We start from the raw sequence: 16,591 nt of genomic DNA, 5'->3' as shown, positions 1-16,591 counted from the left end.
CTTTCAATTATCTTTCATTCCCTGTTCTCATCAAAAACAGACTTCCATTCTCCCACATCTTTGGGGGTCTGACTTCATATTTAGCCTTTTCTCAGAAGAAGGATATTTCAGCCATCTTCTTCCACTAGCCATCAACCTAGGTCTCTCACATCCCCATCCCAAATTTTTAGGAAAGAAGCACAGGCTGGTTTCTGCACCCAAACAGTACTGCACGGAGAGACAGAGTCCGCTGACTTCCACCCTTGGCCCACCTGCCTTCTACCATCTATCCCTGTAGCTTCCAGGCAAACTGTCCAAGCAGAGACCTGTCATAGATTCCAGAAAGGAAAGAGAGTTGGGCTTAGGGTCAGGGCGACACCCAGAAGACACTAGTTCCCTGAGAATAAGGACCCTTTTACAGCAGGCTGCCTTTACACAGTCTGAATGTGGCTTCCTGGGGTGCCCCTCTGTCCAGAAACTAGCCTGGGTCAAGGGGAGAAGTCCAGAATGAAGCAAGTAGTGCTTCTCTGCTGTTCCATTCCTTCCCACTGGGAAAGCGGATTGGCTTTCCCAGTGTAGGGGACTGGACATTGCTTGCTAATCACCTGGAGGCCAGGATTTGCAAACCTGATGCGTGCCAATAAAGGGCAGTCCTGTTTCGCTAGGACTGCTTGCTTATATATATATTTATTTATTTATAAAAATATGGGACGCTTCATGGGATTGCCTGTCATTCTTGTACAGGGGCCATGCTAATGTCTGTATTGCTCCAATTTTAGTGTCTGTGCTGCTGATGCGAACACCCTAGTCCTGCTTTTTAAAACATCATTTGAACTTGAACTCCTTCTCTAGATTGCCTTCGCCCCAGCGGCTCCCAGTGCTGCCCGATCAGTGTCGGGAGATTCCAGCCTCTGAGACTCAGCAAGCGCCCTTCAAGGACCCCCTGAGCTCTCACCTCTGTTAGGCACTATGGAGAGGGCTCGGACAGATGAGGCAAAGGCAGCAAGTTCCTCCCTAGAGAGGTGTCATGGGACGTAGGAACTCTAGGAGATAAAGCAGGAGATATGTAAGCAGCCAAGTGAACGTAGTTTTAGACAAACGGATCAGTGTTGGCCAGCAGAGCTAGGGGAGGCGTCTTTATCTTGTGTATGAATAAGGGATTATTGAAAGGCAGGGAGGGTTTGTGGAGAGAAAAGAGCAACCAGATTCCGGAGCCAAGATGTCAATCTGTGGGCAAGCCCTCAGGGGGCAGGAGGAAGAGAGAATCACCCCACTCCAGTTTTATGTTGAAGCAGCAGTGAGAAGCTGTCTGTGTCTGACTCCAAGAGCTGCAGATTACTATCTTATCGACAGCAGCTTTAACTCCCCATCTCCTTTAATGCTCTTATAGTCAGTATTGAGAGAGTATGATTTTGTCTCTGCATTGCCCAAGTGGCCAAGTGGTCAAGTTGGACTGCTGGAAATGGGTCCTCCAGGCCACATCAGCCAAAGCAGAACTTCGGATTCATTTTTCTGTGATCATCTCCCATTGGAATCCTCTTGATTTTCACAATGCAGAGTGAAACCCGCAGTCTTCTGTAGCCATGCCATGGATCATCAGGTACATGAAAGATTTCGTTCTAGAGCCTGAGCCATACACTGAGCCTGCCCTAGATCAAGTCTAGTAGCAGAGATCATGTAAGTGTCAAATGACTATCTAGAATAATCAAGTTAGGGTTAGTTTGTTATTTTGTATAGCACATAATGAATTTCTCAAACAGGGTAGTTTATTTTTATAATCAAGCATTGCACTAAACCAACGTATTGATAATCAGGTTTGTTTCAATGAGTTATTACTTTACAGGTTAATTGTTGGAATGGTTAACCAGCAATAACAGGAGGCATCATTCACTTTCTCAGCCACTAGGCTAATCTGGCTATTCACAATTATGAGATTCCTTGGAAAAATATTGGTAGCTTCTAGCAGTTAAAAGTTTACGTCCCTTCCCCTAGACAATCTCACCACCAAGACATATGTTTAAATGAAAACAAAACTCAGACCACATTCTGCCACCTACACTCAAACATGTATTAGCAGGTAAGCCCAGAAAAGTCATTCAACCTCTTTGCCCCAGTCTCTAGTCTTTTTAGGAACGCTGACAAGCCCCTTGCAGGAAATACTCAGTTTGATGTGGTCACCACGAAATTCTGACATCAGGATCAGGTGACAGGTAACAGAGACCGCCTTCTCTCCTCCCACCGGTTGGGGACTGTGGGGCAGAATTCTACCCTAGGGCATTATTCCAGAAGGTGTTGGACTGCTGGGACTGCCAGGTCAAAGAAGGAGGTGCCCGTGGAAATCTTCTTAGCCAATGACTTGTTTTCACACCACTCTTTTCTCCGGAGCAAACTTACTTCTAACACTCCCTGTGGTAAGGAACAGCACCCTCTGAGGCAAATGGAGATAGGGTTATTGAAGCCTTTGCTTTTGTTTTTTTTGGAGCCTAGATTCCTGATAAGAGTTCTTTATATGTTAACCAACAACTGTTGACTAATCACCCAAGAGCACAGATGAAAGTAAAGTATAATCAGAGATATCATCTGGTTGGCCTATATTTCAGGTTTTCTCCCTTTAATCCCCAACAGTTGTCCTAAAGCCACCTCCAGTAAAAATAGAACCTAAGTCCGAGAGCATACTTGCTACATACATGCAGCTTCCATCCAAACCCTCTGGCACCTCTCAACCCCTCTCTAGTCTAATGAGATCACCACCATTGAATTACTCCTCCGGAGAAATACAAGAGCCACTCCTGCTGGAACCCAGATCCCAATGATTGATTTCACAGAGATCCAGAGACAGCTACTTTGATCGATATATAGTAGACATTGTGCCCCTTCAGGAAGGAAGGAAGGACTTGTTCCCTGAGCTGCTGAGAGTTCTGCTAGAGGCAGGCTGAACCTCTCAGACCCTCTGTGAATCGCCCAGGCTTGAAGACAGCTGCTTTACCCAAGGTTGCTTCCTAGGGTTGCAAGTTCCTGTGACAATGGGCATCCAGACTGGTCAGTACTGGTATATAAAAGTCTGCCCCCTTGGGGCACCTGGGTGGCTCAGTGGGTTAAGCCTTTGGGTTTGGCTTGGGTCATGATCTCAGGGTCCTGGGATAGAGCCCCGCATTGGGCTCTCTTTTCAGCAGGCAGCCTGCTTCCCCCTCTCTCTCTGCCTGCTTCTCTGCCTACTGTGATCTCTCTCTCTCTCTCTCTGTCAAATAAATAAGTAAACTAAAAAAAAAAAAAAAAAAAAAAAGTCTGGCCCATTGTATTAACACCTTCGGTCTGTCCCAGCTCCAGAACTCCCAGAAGGAGCTGTAAGCATCTGGAAATGGAAGGACTTAAAGCAGGGTACCAAACAGGACTGCGTCTTCTGGGCTCCACACCATCCATACTGTCTGTTCTGGGGATGCCTGCAATGTGCTTCAGGACCCTTGTCTCTAGGTTTGAATCATTCATTCCCTGTTCAAAAGATGATCTTAAGGCATCATGTCTTAAATTCCATTTTCATTTGTATTGAAGTTACATAGACCCTTGGTTAAAAGAAATTTATTTGACAGAGGCTGCTGGCTGAGCTACTTCCAGGTCGTGTTCCTGTCAAGGTGTGCATAGGTGCTTGCCCCTCACCCTGGCTGGCGTCACAAGACCCAGAATGGCTGCTATTGTCCCCAAGATGGAAGCTCCATTTGGGGATCATGAAGCCACTCTTTAATCCAAATTGCTTCTCTCTGGACCGTATCAAACAAGAGCAAGGTATATTTAAATCATTTAAGCATTTGTATTTTGAGGTTTTTGTTTGTTTTGTTTTTCATTAAAGCAACACAGCCTGTATTTTCATCCATTTAGCTTGGTTGTTTTTTAGTCGTCTTTTCTTTTAACCAGAAACAACCATAATAGGTTTAAATAACATATTTCTATCTGATATATCATCTTTAGATCTTCTCTACTGAGTCTCCAATTTGGACTATAACTATTCTGCTCTTTCTCCTTCTCTCCCACCCACCCCATCCCGCTGCAAACGTGCTACCTTCTCCCCTCATCCTCCAAAATAGTTTTGTCATCATTTTAGATAGATAAATACTAAGTGGTTGTATCATTATGACAGTACAAATGGTATCCCAACTGAACTCTGCAGTGCTGTACGGATGCTTTTCCTTTCTTAAATACTTTTTTTGTCCCAGAGATGATATTGAGCTATTTATTTATTTTTTAAATTTTCTCAGCTTCCCATTGACTTATCATTAATTCAAACCTAAACACTCCCCCAGTTGTATGATCTCCTCTGAATACGATCAAATGTACTTGGCATGCCGTCAGTTTTATTTCTTTGAAGAAATATTCCCAGGGTCTTCTGACCAGCTCCATCTGGACTAGCTGTTCACTAAGCCTCAGGTGTGTGTCTGATCAGCCACCTTTAACTAGACATCAGTTACCAGTTCTACCACTTTGGATTGATTGCTCTGCTTGTCTTAATCCTTTCTATAGCCTAGAAGGGCTGCTCTGGTTATGTGATAGAGCATGCCTCCGACCTGGAAGGGCTCTGTAAGCAAATATTCTCTGTGGTAGAGGCTTCCTTCTGATAGTAGTGGCAACCTTCTGCACAGGGAAGACATTGCAAATCTCCAAGATGGATCAGTGTCTTCCTTTTTGGAGTTGAAACTTAAAACTCCTCCTGCATTAGGCAAAAAAAAAATTAACAGCCTCCTAACATTCCCTCTAACTCAAGGTCATATGTTTAATTATTTCAAATTCAGTATTGTTCAGGCTACCACATTGCACAGGGACACTGACCAACCTCCGACTTGACAACAGCCCCAGATATTTTGGGTATGGTACTAAGGCAGTTTTTTGGCCTTTGTCCAAGTTCAGGTTTAAGTATAACTCTTACCAAGAAGGCCTGGAATCTAAAAAACCAAGTTTAGAACTTCAGTAGAACCCCCTTCCTCATGTTCTTTTGCTGCCAACACTGCTAATTACCCCCACCACCCCTCTGAGCCCCTGCCAGGGAATTCTGGGAAGTCAACTCACTTTGGTATATTTTATTATTACAAGATGAAATCATTGCAGGGAGGTGAACTGCCCAAAAATGGGTGGACACTGGTCCACTATTGTTGGTCTCATTCTCCCCTCAGTTATCTTTCCTAAATTCCAGTACACTTTTGGATGATTGAATAACCAGTGTGGTCTGATGAAAGCTTGTCACCTGAGAGTAGCCAAGGAGAGCAGAGTGAAGATCACTGTTTCTCACTGGGGCTGATGTGAAGCTAAACCAGTCAGTGCAGCTTCCTAAAACACACACACACACACACACACACACACACAGCAACACAAAATCCATATTTGATCATTTCAATCTGGCTATTATAAAAATTTTGAAAAAAATTTAATGTAAGGAAATTAAGAGTTGAATTCCAGGGAATGTAGTCAGGCATTTCTAAACGGAAGTGTCTTTGAAATTTGCAGTTATGTGCTTTTTTATTTGCAATTATCACCACACATTTCTGAACCCCTGCTAGATGTCAACTGCCACATACACAGATGACTAATGACAAAACAAGGTAAAACACATTAACTAGCCAACAGGAAGTGAGGGGGGACAGTAGAGAGGTAGGGATTTTACTTATACCTTCAAGAAAGGATAGATTATATACTGGTAAAAAGGAGTAGGCGAGCAGTGTGTGCAAAGGGGTGCACTGATTCTAAATTGTGGTGGAGCTGGAAGGTCAACTTAAGGGATTTGGACATCTTGAAGACATTGGAAAACCACAGGTTTCTGTTGTTGTTTAGGTGTGTGAGTCTGCTTAGGGAGGAGGGGAAATGTGATAGACACATGATTCATCTGACCATGACGTATGATGGATTAGAATGGAGAGGCCTGGGTGTCAGGGACCAGCAGGCTCAGCATGAGGAAATGAGAAAGGCCCTCAATGATGAAGCACCTAGGCTGTGAGCACACTACAGGCCGTGTGAGCTCACCACTCCACACTGTTGTCAAGTAATTCTCCCAGCACCCCATGGAGTAGGTATCTGGCTCCATCTTTCAGATCAGGAAAGTCCAAGGTCACGTATCAAGCCAATGACACAGAGGGGATTTGAACTCATTTGTTTTCTGATGTCAAAGTCTTTGTTCTTTCTGTTTGTCATAACACATCAGACTTGGTTTTTTGTTTCCATTAAAGATTTTATTTTTCAGTAATCTCCACACCCAACATGGGGCTCAAACTCACAACCTTGAGATCAAGAGGCGCGTGCTCTACTGACAGAGCCAGCCAGGCACCCCCAGCCTCTTGTTTTTAATAGTGCTTAAATATATAAATATAATTATAACCTAATTATAGGTGGTGACAGAGGACAGGGAAGGGGAACCTACCTACGACAGGGCTGTCCTCGCGGCCTCAGTGCCATGATTTCATAACTCAATATCCTCATATTTCCCCTTAAGAGTTGTGTGTAGGAGGGGGGGGATGTGGCGGGTTGTGGGGGGAAGCCATTCCATGGTGCAGGAGTCTCCCTGCCGGCCAATGGCCAGGATCACCCAGAGACAGAAAGCGAGCAGTGAAACACGCTTCAGGTTTGTGGGAAATTGCGAAGGACAAGACAGAAATCATAAAGGTGCAATTGAATTACGTTGTGTCGTGGCCCCTGGGATAACAGCTGTTTTCCAGGCCTACGATCGTTCTCATTAGGAAATTAAAAACGTGAAGCTCCGGAGCCCAGCCCTGCCCGGCTCAGACCACGTGGTGACAGGAAGCCCTGTGTTTGCACAGGTGGGGGAGCGAGCAGCCTCGCGAAGTGGGTGGCTGAAGGCCCTGCCCGGAGTGCAGGTGGGCTGTTGGAAGAAAAGCAAACCCAGGAAGAGGCTTGTGTGTTCTGGTGTTGTCAGCTTCCCTCTGCGGAGGGAGGAGTGGTCCAGCAGGCCTCTCCACGTTGGTGGGTCAGCTCAGGGCCAGAGCCAACTGATGTTTGGGGCCTCTCCACACCCTCCCCCCCCACCCCGAGGCAAAAGGATTCTGTCCTGGTGCACAGTCAGTTCCCCTTTCTGGGCTGGTCCATGGAAAATTACCTACAACTTGATACTTATACTTTTATCCACAGATAAGAACAACCCAGACTGTATCTTTTGATAACACACTAGGAATGTCCTCGATTGTAGAAAAGACGGTTATTGCAGACAAAGGGAATAAGCAGCAGAGGACTCAGGACAGTGCCCACTGCAGGTCTGGGGCTCAGGGAGCCAAGGGGTTGGGATGGGCCAGCAAGCTAGTTTTTTTCTCTCTCTGTCTCTTTTTTTTTTTTTTAAAGATTTTATTTATTTATTTGACAGAGAAATAGAGAACACAAGTAGGCAGAGGAGCAGGCAGAGGGAGAGGGAGAAGCAGGTTCTCCACTGAGCTGAGAGTCCCATGTGGGGCTCAATCCCAGGACCCTGAAATCATGACCTGAACCAAAAGCAGCCGCTTAACCGACTGAGCCACCTAGGTGCCTCAGCAAGCTAGTTTCTGAGTGGGGTGGTGACGTGATGCAATTATTTATTTTCTTTTTTTAATTTATTTGACAGAGAGAGACAGCAAGAGAGGGAACACAAGCAGGGCCAGCGGGAGAGGGAGAAGCAGGCTTCCCGATGAACAGGGAGCCCAATGCAGGGCTCGATCCCAGGACTCTGGGATCATGACCTGAGCTGAAGGCAGACGCTTAATGACTGAGCCACCCAGGCACCCAAGTTGATGCAAATTATTAAAACCACCTCTACATACAGACCACAGAAGGGCAAGCACAGACCAACGAGGAGAGTAGGTCAAGAACCCAAGATGTCTGTCTACCTAAGGAGCAGAGAGAACAAGAGTACAGCAGATGTGCATCACTGCCACTCTGCCAAGACACCCCCAGGATGAGACACCTGGGCTCCCCTCTTACCTTGCTGAAGGCCCTGCTGTGCTGCCCAATGACCTGACACCTGACCTCTGCAGCCTTCCTGGTGTGCAGTGCCCCCTGATCTCCACGCACAGAGATACCATGGTTTTTGACTCCAAGTCCGTGCAGTGAGCCATGGTAGAAAACGTCACTGAAAATGAACATGGAGGATGGTAATGATACCAGACTCTACTGGAAATTCTGATGCCAATCAGCATTTCTTCTAATTAAAGGATATTTTAACATCAGAGAGAAAGTAAAAAATGTTGAATTTTTACACCTGGCCTACAAGCAATCAGCTTTGTGACCTCAAGAAATTACTTTCCATGTCAGGGGCTAGAAGGACTCAAGTACACCTTTTATCATTCCCTTCACCATTTCTCCTCCCCCGCCCCCACCCTTCCCTCCTCTCTATTTCTAACCTGAAACATTTTTTCCTCCCTGAGAGAACAAAAGATCTTATGAGTTTGGCCCAGCTGATATCCAAGGCGCATCTGGGTTTGACATTCCTCCTGCTGTATGGGTGTGACAAGACACTGTGGTCAGGGGTGGGACATGGGGCAGCTGACACCTCCTCCAGCTGAAATGGTTCATCCCAGGACCATTCACCAATTCACCAGGGTGAATTAGGGCATCACTCTGATACCTCCTAAGACTTATCTTGTTTCTCTCTCCAAAGTCAGAAAACTACCTTTAACTTCTTCCTACCTCAAATGCTTGAGGCCCAGAGTCAGAGTCATTGCAAAGTGGAGAGAAAGAGGGAAAAGAAGGCAGAGAGATTAAGCTTAATGGGAATGCGTGGCTGTCTGAGAAAGGCCAAGTGACCACAGTGAAAACACAATGATGTAGTTCCAACTGTGTTTTCTGAACTCTTCTCGCAATGGCATTCATAGAATTAAAACGTGCTCCTGGTGTGATGGACAGCATGTGTGGTATTGGTGAGGAATAAATTAACAAAAATGTCCCGAGGAATAGCTATGTGCCCTCAAGTGTGTTAGGTCCCAAGGTCAAAGAAATGGCCACGCCCAGTGCTCCTCGCCCTGGAGGAACTTGCACCTGCATCTAAGTGACCATCTCCATAACTTGGGTGGAGAGGGTGCTTTGAGGTGGAAAGTCTTCAGCATGTGGGGAGGCAGGGACTGTGTGGATGTGGTGGTCACAGAAGGCATCTGCGGTGGGGAGATGGGAGACCTGAGTGAAGGAGAGAGGCAGCCAAGTGAATGGGTCACGGGGCGCCTTCTTGGAAGCAGGAATGGGTAGCACCTGGCCTATGGCTGCAGCCCGAGTGGACTTGTGCCTGGCCCATGTACGGACCAGAGGAGGCTCGTATGCCTGCAGTGAGAGCTGCTACACGATTTGGGAGACCCAGTGCAAAATGAAAATGCAGGCCCCTTGGTTCAAAAATTATTAAAACCTCTCAACCATCAACAGCAGAGCGCTGAACCAAGTGTGGGGTCCTTCGACGCCCAGGGCCTGGGCACCTGCACACGGCAGCCCCACTGGCCCTGCCTGAGGAGGGAAAGGAAGTTTGAGAAATATTTGAGCTGGCTGCGGATGGTCTTGGAAGCCGTTGTAAGGACCTTAGATGTTACTCCAAGTATAACAGGAAACATCGCAGGTTCTGAGTAGGACATCAGTGTGGCCTGGCTGTTTCCAGAAGGATTTCTGACACTTTTATGAAGGTCTCAGGAGACCATGTGTGACAGTAAGGAGGCCAGGGAGGTGGCCAAAGAATTGGAATGATGACAATAAATGAAGAACTAATTCAGCATGCCCATCTTCTGTCATAACTGGATACAATATTGTCTTCACCAATCCCCCATTTGGAATATTCCGTGTTCTTTGGCTCCAGTAATGAATGAAACTGCTCTGGCGCCTGGAGCAGATTTGGGTAATGTGCTCAGAGAACTTAGGCAGAAAGAGAAGCCAGGCTGAACGTGTCCTCTACCTTCTCCGGATGCCTTTTCTCAATTGATTTGACATCAGGTGAGGACGGGAAGTAGAAAGAACAGAAACACATACTTCAGAAAAATTCCATCCTGTGGGTCTCTGATCTGGATTTCCATTTCACTTTCTTTAAAGGAAAAGGAAATTCCTGAGGGCTTAAAGAATGTCTGTCAATGGCTTCCACAGGTGTCACAAGAAGGGAGTGTTGGAATTCTAACAGAGCCAGAAGGGAGGGGCCGGCTCTTGGGCATGATGGAGTTGGTAGCCTCTTCGAAGGGCAACTTGCGATGGGCATCCTCTTTTTCTTCCCCAAGCCACTGAGGAGCACCCTGGAGAGTCCACTTTCTGAATGATGGCTTCGGGAGCAGAGATTGATGGAATTATGGCAGGGGGATTGAGGGTGATCCTGACCCCCTCAATTACCTCCCTGAGAAAGGAGGTAAAGGTAGTTAAGAAAACAAGGAAGAGGATTAAAACTAGTCACCTGTTTATGAACACTGATGCACTCTAACATGGATGTGTGCCTACCCATAGCAACCTGTGGTTGATCAGGCTCTGTGTTTATGCGGTGAGGAAGAGGTCAGGTCGGTTGCCTAAGGGCAGCTATTTAGAAATGGAGGAATCAGGATTCAAAACCCAGCTCATATTTTCCCCTTCTTGCCAAAACCCTAATAGTGGTAGTTCTTAAAAGCAGTCACTCACTGACTCCTCCCCTGAATCTGTGTTGGCTTACGAGGGTTTTACACAATACATATGGCAGAAATGATGCTATATGACTTCCCAGACTAGATCAGAAAAGGCCAGGCAGCTTTCATCTGATTCTCTTGGAACCCTTGCTCTGGGAATGCTTGCGTTTGCAATGTTCCCTTTTGGATCCTATCGGCTATGCTGTGAGAAGTCATGGCACATGGAGGAGCCACATAAAGCACCTGGATCAAGACCCCAGGGAGCCTAGCTCTGAGCAGCCCAGCCCCAGAGCCAGACAGGGATGCAAAGAAGCAATCTTGGAGCTGAACCCTTTGGGCTAGGCTCCTCTAGTCTTCCCTGCTGAGGTCACAGACATCGTAAAGCCCTCATATACCCATGCTTTTCTGGGCCCTTTCCATATTTTCTACCTATAGAATTCATAAACATAATCTAAGGGTGGTTGTTTTATGCCATTAAGTTTGGGATAGTTGGTTATGCAGAGAAAGACAACATACCTAATGGTTTGGCTGTGGGCTGACTTGATGGTATAAATGGACCTAAGATCACAAGTCTAATAGGAATGAGCACTATGTGCCATGGTTCTGAAATATATGGACTACAGAGACAACAAATTAATTCTTTATTTCTTATCACCTGTGGTCCAGTTCCAGAGGAATGCCATTCATTCTCTTAAATCCTGTCATTTAAGTGACAGATGTCTGAAATGAGAGGTTCTTGGACCAAACAATCAATATATCTCTCTATATAAAGTTTAAATAAAATCTTTCTGGTTTACATAAGATCATTGAAGTCTCCTTTATCCCAATAGTTCCATGCTCTGTAATCTGTAGAGTTATTTGGAATAGCATGGTAAATGACATTTATAAATCAATCTCTGGTGGGAACAATTTTAATCCACTGAGCCACCCAGGCGCCCCTGGTGGGAGCAATTTTAAATCAAAGTACTTGAATAACCTCATTTTTTTTTTTTTTCAAAAGTAGTATGTTTTAGGCTACATCTCCTTTATGAGGAGGCTTTGTCAAATTTGTTATTTATTCATGTACCCAAACCATATCCAGATTACACTTGAGCCCCCTCCGAGGCCTCTATGTACTATTTAATTGCTTTTGACAGGCATGATATCCCATAAAAGATATGACTTTCCTCTGAAAACCTCCTTCAGCTAAAAATACATTGTATTGAAAATAAAGTGGTTACGTCATCTAAATTTGATTCTCTGTAGCATCTTGTAAAATCTCATGACCATAGAGAATGAGCTCTTAAACCTGATTTCAGGGTGTCTGGAAAAAGACATGGGCATGAGGACAGGAGTGCACTGTCCTCATGCCTGGGAACCAGGAAGCACTTTCAAGTCCCTTTTTCCAGGCTCTAAGCACACCAATGCTTGGGCTTTCTGAAGGAAAATCATTCCTGAGGAACAACTTTTGAGGGGGGATACTGAAGTTCTTAGAGCAGAGCGTGGGCAAACATCTGGGGCAGAACCAAGAGAGAGAACACGTCGTAGCTAAAAAGAAGGCATTTGGCAAGAGCTGAGGATGGGGACAGGAGAAGAAAGCAGTGGGTGACTGAAGTCACGCCAGGAGCTCTGAATATTCTTGTCACCAGGGCGCCTATCTTTAGCCTAATGGCGAAAACTGCGTGGTTTTCCTGGCCGACCGTCTGCCTCCCGGGGCCTGCTTGTTGCCCGGATCCCGCGAACTCCAGATTCCTTCTGGGAGTGTGCAGGAAGGACTGTGGCAGAAACCACATGAAAGACTTGGGTTTCGGCAGTGATAAATCTTCTGGAAGATGAAATGGCTCTGATGACTTGCGTGCTGCCATCTGGACTGTGGTCATTTGGGAGGTTAACTCTTTCCTTGTTGCAGTTGGTGTGGCCAGCACTGCTTGTATTGTTGGATTAAAGACAAAACAAAGGGAACCCACCTCACTGCCACAAAGTTCTGGCCTAAACACAGCTAGAGGTCTGCCTGGGAGCTTGTCAGGAATGACTCATAAGGCTCCTTGAAGCCAGAGGCTCCAGTAAATCTAAACATTTGATAATGCTTGTTTTTGTTTAATTTATGAGGCAAGGCCAAATAGTCAAACCTACTGCCAGACACGAGGGCAGGCAGCTTTTTGTAAAAACATAGGGCGTTTCCTCAGGATTCCAAGAACACCTATGTCATCGTGCTGTTTCTAGACTTCAGGTTTACTTTGCAATGAGAAACACATAGAGAGCTTCAACTCACGTTCAGCTTGGTTGAAAGGGCCTTGAGAATTGATGCTGCGTTTCATATATGTTCATACACCCACAAAGTAAATATGCTTGTAAGGTCAGGTTCTCCGGAAGTCACTCTCTGAGGTGAGGATTTGAATGGGAGGGCTTTATTAAGGAAGTACTTGTGGGAGGACCCATCTGGAGAGAGGGAAGCAGAACATTAAAGGGAGGGAGCCAAATGGGGGAGCTATTTCAGGCTGAGGTCTGAGGGCGTGGCATCCCCCTGATGCTGTAGGGGACTTTAGTGCATGGTCAATCCTGTTTGCCCCAACTGGCAGCAAAGGAATGAAGCAGTCCCACTCTCTAGGCATAGAGCCCCTGGGAAATAACACCAATAAAAATTTTCTAGTGCAAATATAATTTGGTGAGACTAAGATTTGGTGAGCCCATTTTTTGTCAGCTGCCATAGAATATAGATAGATGTTCCAATATGGTAAAGTGTGAGTGAGCGTTTCAGTTTCTGTTATGAATCAATGGCCTCCAATGCTAAGGCCCTCTCTTCTCAAAGGAAGTTGAGGAATAAGTTGAGATCAGACTGAGAAGTTTCGACATGGCCTCGTTTTCCCAGAAAATGGCACTCCTCACATTTCCAGTTATTATTAGTACTTTCCACGGCAACAATCCTGCCTTCCATAGTACAAAGGAATCAGAAGAAATAAGATCCAGCCTATACGGAATGGCTAGGTTTCCATTCGTTTGGCCACCAGTTCAACAAATATCTATTGTGTACCTGCTATGGTCCAGGACTTGTGGTCAGTTTTGGAGATGCAAAGCAACAAAAGATCTATCTGTAAATGGGTCAGCGTCCTTGGAACAGAGGCTAGGAAGGACGGAGGGAGACACGGAACTGGAAAGGTAAGCAGGAACTATTTCAGGGAGCTTCTTAAAAACTATGTTAAAAGCAATGAATTTTTATTGGTCATATTTCCCGGGGCTCATCTGCTTTGAAAAATATTATCAGCTTTCTAATTTCCCCCTCTCCCCATTCTAGGAGAATCAGAGACCACATGATGCAAATATATCCAGATGCCTCCCCCTCCAGTTCCAAATCAAGATTTCCATATAAACTACCCCTCGAGGGCACAGATTTTACAGAGTATAGATGATTATATTCTTTCATGTTTCTGTCTTCTTTCCTGCCTCTTTTCCTGAATTCTTTTAGCGTCTGGGCATATGATACTCACTTAAAGTAATCAGAAAATAGATTAAAATTTTAAATTATTTTAGGAATCTTTTTCCTCTTCTAACTTAAATCATGTAACTTTTGTATTGGCATGGACAGTCTTAAACTTCTTAATGAGCTACATGTTGATGTTTCATTATTGATATGCAAAAGAAGTATTTTGTAATTATATGAATGCAATCCTTAAAAAAAAGAGAGAATAGTTGTAAGAATGACATTCCTGAATTGAATTGAGTCCTTACTTGGGTTTGGCACTATAGAAACAGGTTTTTTTCAGTCTTCTTTTCTTTCTAGAGTTCTAATTATCCTAATTACCTGAGTGGTATGAATCTTAATTCCTTTTTTTTTTTTTTGATGACTTAAAATTTTCTGGTTCAAACTAACACCCACCAGATCTCCTGGTGGGGGTCGGGGGAGGATGGCCGAACTATGGAAAGCTGGTTAAAGACAGCCATATTTTTGCATCACCCATGAGCCCAGAATGTGCTCCCACTGACTGTATCTTTCACTGATAGGACACTGTGAGGCACCAGCTTGTTCAGGTATATTTGAAGTGTGTTGTCTACAAGGATCCCTACATGAAAAAGTGAACTCTACATCCTGGATGGTATTGGTACAAAAGAAGGATCATAAATAGGCCCCAAGCAAAAGGTGATTGTAAGAATGAATAATAGCCCAAATTTATCACACTCAGCTATATGGTACTATCTCTACAACATAAGAGAGATAATGAATGACTTAACAAAACTATCAATAACTTAACACACTTAAAAAAAATCCAAACTGAAAGATTGATGCACCACTTAAGAATATGTAACTTAAAATCAAAATACCAAGGTTTGAGTCTAACTGTATGATTCTGAGCAAGTTGTTTAGTCTTTGTTTTGTAAAATATAAATAATAGGCAAAACAGGAATAATAAGAATAATATAATAATAATAATAATAGGAAGGAGGAGGAGGAGTAGATGACGATATGTTGGAGTCTTCACCCCCAGCACTTGTGGATTTGACAATCTTTGGAAATAAGGTCCTTGCAGATATAATCAAGTTAGGATGAAGTCATCCAGGTGGGTCTAATTCAATATTACTGGTATTCTTATTCAAAGAGGAGAATAGACCCAGGGACAGACACACAAGGAGACTGCCATGTGAAAACAGAATAGAAATGACAATGAAACATCCACAAGTCAAGGCAAGGACAACCAGGGATTTCTGGTGACACCAGAAGCTAGCAAAAGGCATGGCCCAGTTTCTTTCCTAGAAGCAACAGAGAAAGCATAGCTCTGTTCTCAGAGAGATGGTTTGGATGAACCAGAGAGGTGGTTTAGGTCCAAAATCAAGGATCCAAAATCCATGATTTGGGATGTCTAGTTTCCAGAACCATGAGAGAATAAATTTGTCTTGTTTTAAGCCGCCTTGTCTGTGGTACTCTGTTACAGCAACCCTGCAAATTGTATATGGATGCCCTTTGTAAAGTTTGTAAGTTACTGGTCAGGACACTTTCTTTTTCAAGAAAACAGAAAATTAAACTAGAAAGTGGAAAAAAGGAAATTTACTGACTCAAGGAGTAGAACTCAGGGAAAGGACTCTTATATCTCAGCTCAGAATATTTCATCATTTTCTAAGAAATCCTGTAATGTTACTTATAGTCCCAGACACACATCTTCTCAGGTCAAGTTCAGGTGAAAAAGGAGGTGACTTCCTGTAGCTTCCAAAGAAGTTCTGGGTGTACCAACTCAAGGCACATATTTCTGAACCAATCAGTACATGATGTTCCACGTGGTCAAGTTGGGTCATAGGCGCCCCCACCCCCGCCCTCAGCCGAAATAAGGGTTGAGCCTTTCTTGAACCACATGTGGTGAGATGGGACAGGAAAGGTTTCTTGAAAAAAGTTAATGGTGTTACTAGAAGAAAAGAAAAGAAATGTGCCATGTCTTCCTCCAGCTTCTGTCCCATTTCTTTGCTTATCTTCAGCAAAATGTCTCAAAAGAATTGCCTATTGTCACAGCCTCAGCCTCTTATAATCTACCGGGTGGGCTTCTGTTCCATTGCCTCACAGATGGGCATCTCCAAGGTCACCAATGGCTTCTGATGGACTCCAGCGTGCAAAGCCAGATCACAGTCTGTTCTTGTAGGTCTCAGCATCTCACCAGATGACTAGAACCACTCCCTCCTCCATAAGCATGGGCATCTTATCTGTCAGCCACTGCTTGCTCCTGCCTTCCTTCCTTGCTCCTCTCTGTCTATAAGGAGGCCACCATCCATCCTTTAGCTGTACTTTCTCTGGATGATTGAGGCATTAAATACAAAATGCTTGCCAATGGCTCCCAAATTGAAATCCCCCCATACTGATTTCTCCCCTGGGCTCCAGATCTGCTTTTCACTTTTGTGGATTTTACCTTTACTGGCTTGGCTCTCCAGGCTCTGTCTGATACCTTGACCTCATCTCAGCTACTGCAATGGCTCACCTGGCCTCCTGCTTCAGCCTCTCACTCAACTCCCTGCTTCTACTGCTGCTAACACGATTGTGTTAGAAACCACAATGAGGGGCGCCTGGGTGGCTCAGTGGTTTGGGC

The 16,591-nt window shown here is 44.8% G+C and overlaps 1 non-coding gene across 1 annotated transcript; it reads right to left on the bottom strand.

Moving 5' to 3' along the window:
* Positions 1 to 678: 678 nt before the first annotated feature.
* On the bottom strand, positions 679 to 782 carry LOC131813307 (U6 spliceosomal RNA). Its single transcript, XR_009346730.1, has one exon. It is a non-coding gene; the product is annotated as a U6 spliceosomal RNA (small nuclear RNA).
* Positions 783 to 16,591: the final 15,809 nt, after the last annotated feature.

Source organism: Mustela lutreola, chromosome 12, assembly GCF_030435805.1.
Source record: "Mustela lutreola isolate mMusLut2 chromosome 12, mMusLut2.pri, whole genome shotgun sequence".
NCBI lineage: Eukaryota > Metazoa > Chordata > Mammalia > Carnivora > Mustelidae > Mustela > Mustela lutreola.
Note: the sequence above shows the minus strand (reverse complement) of the source record. Positions and strands in the feature narration are given on the sequence as shown.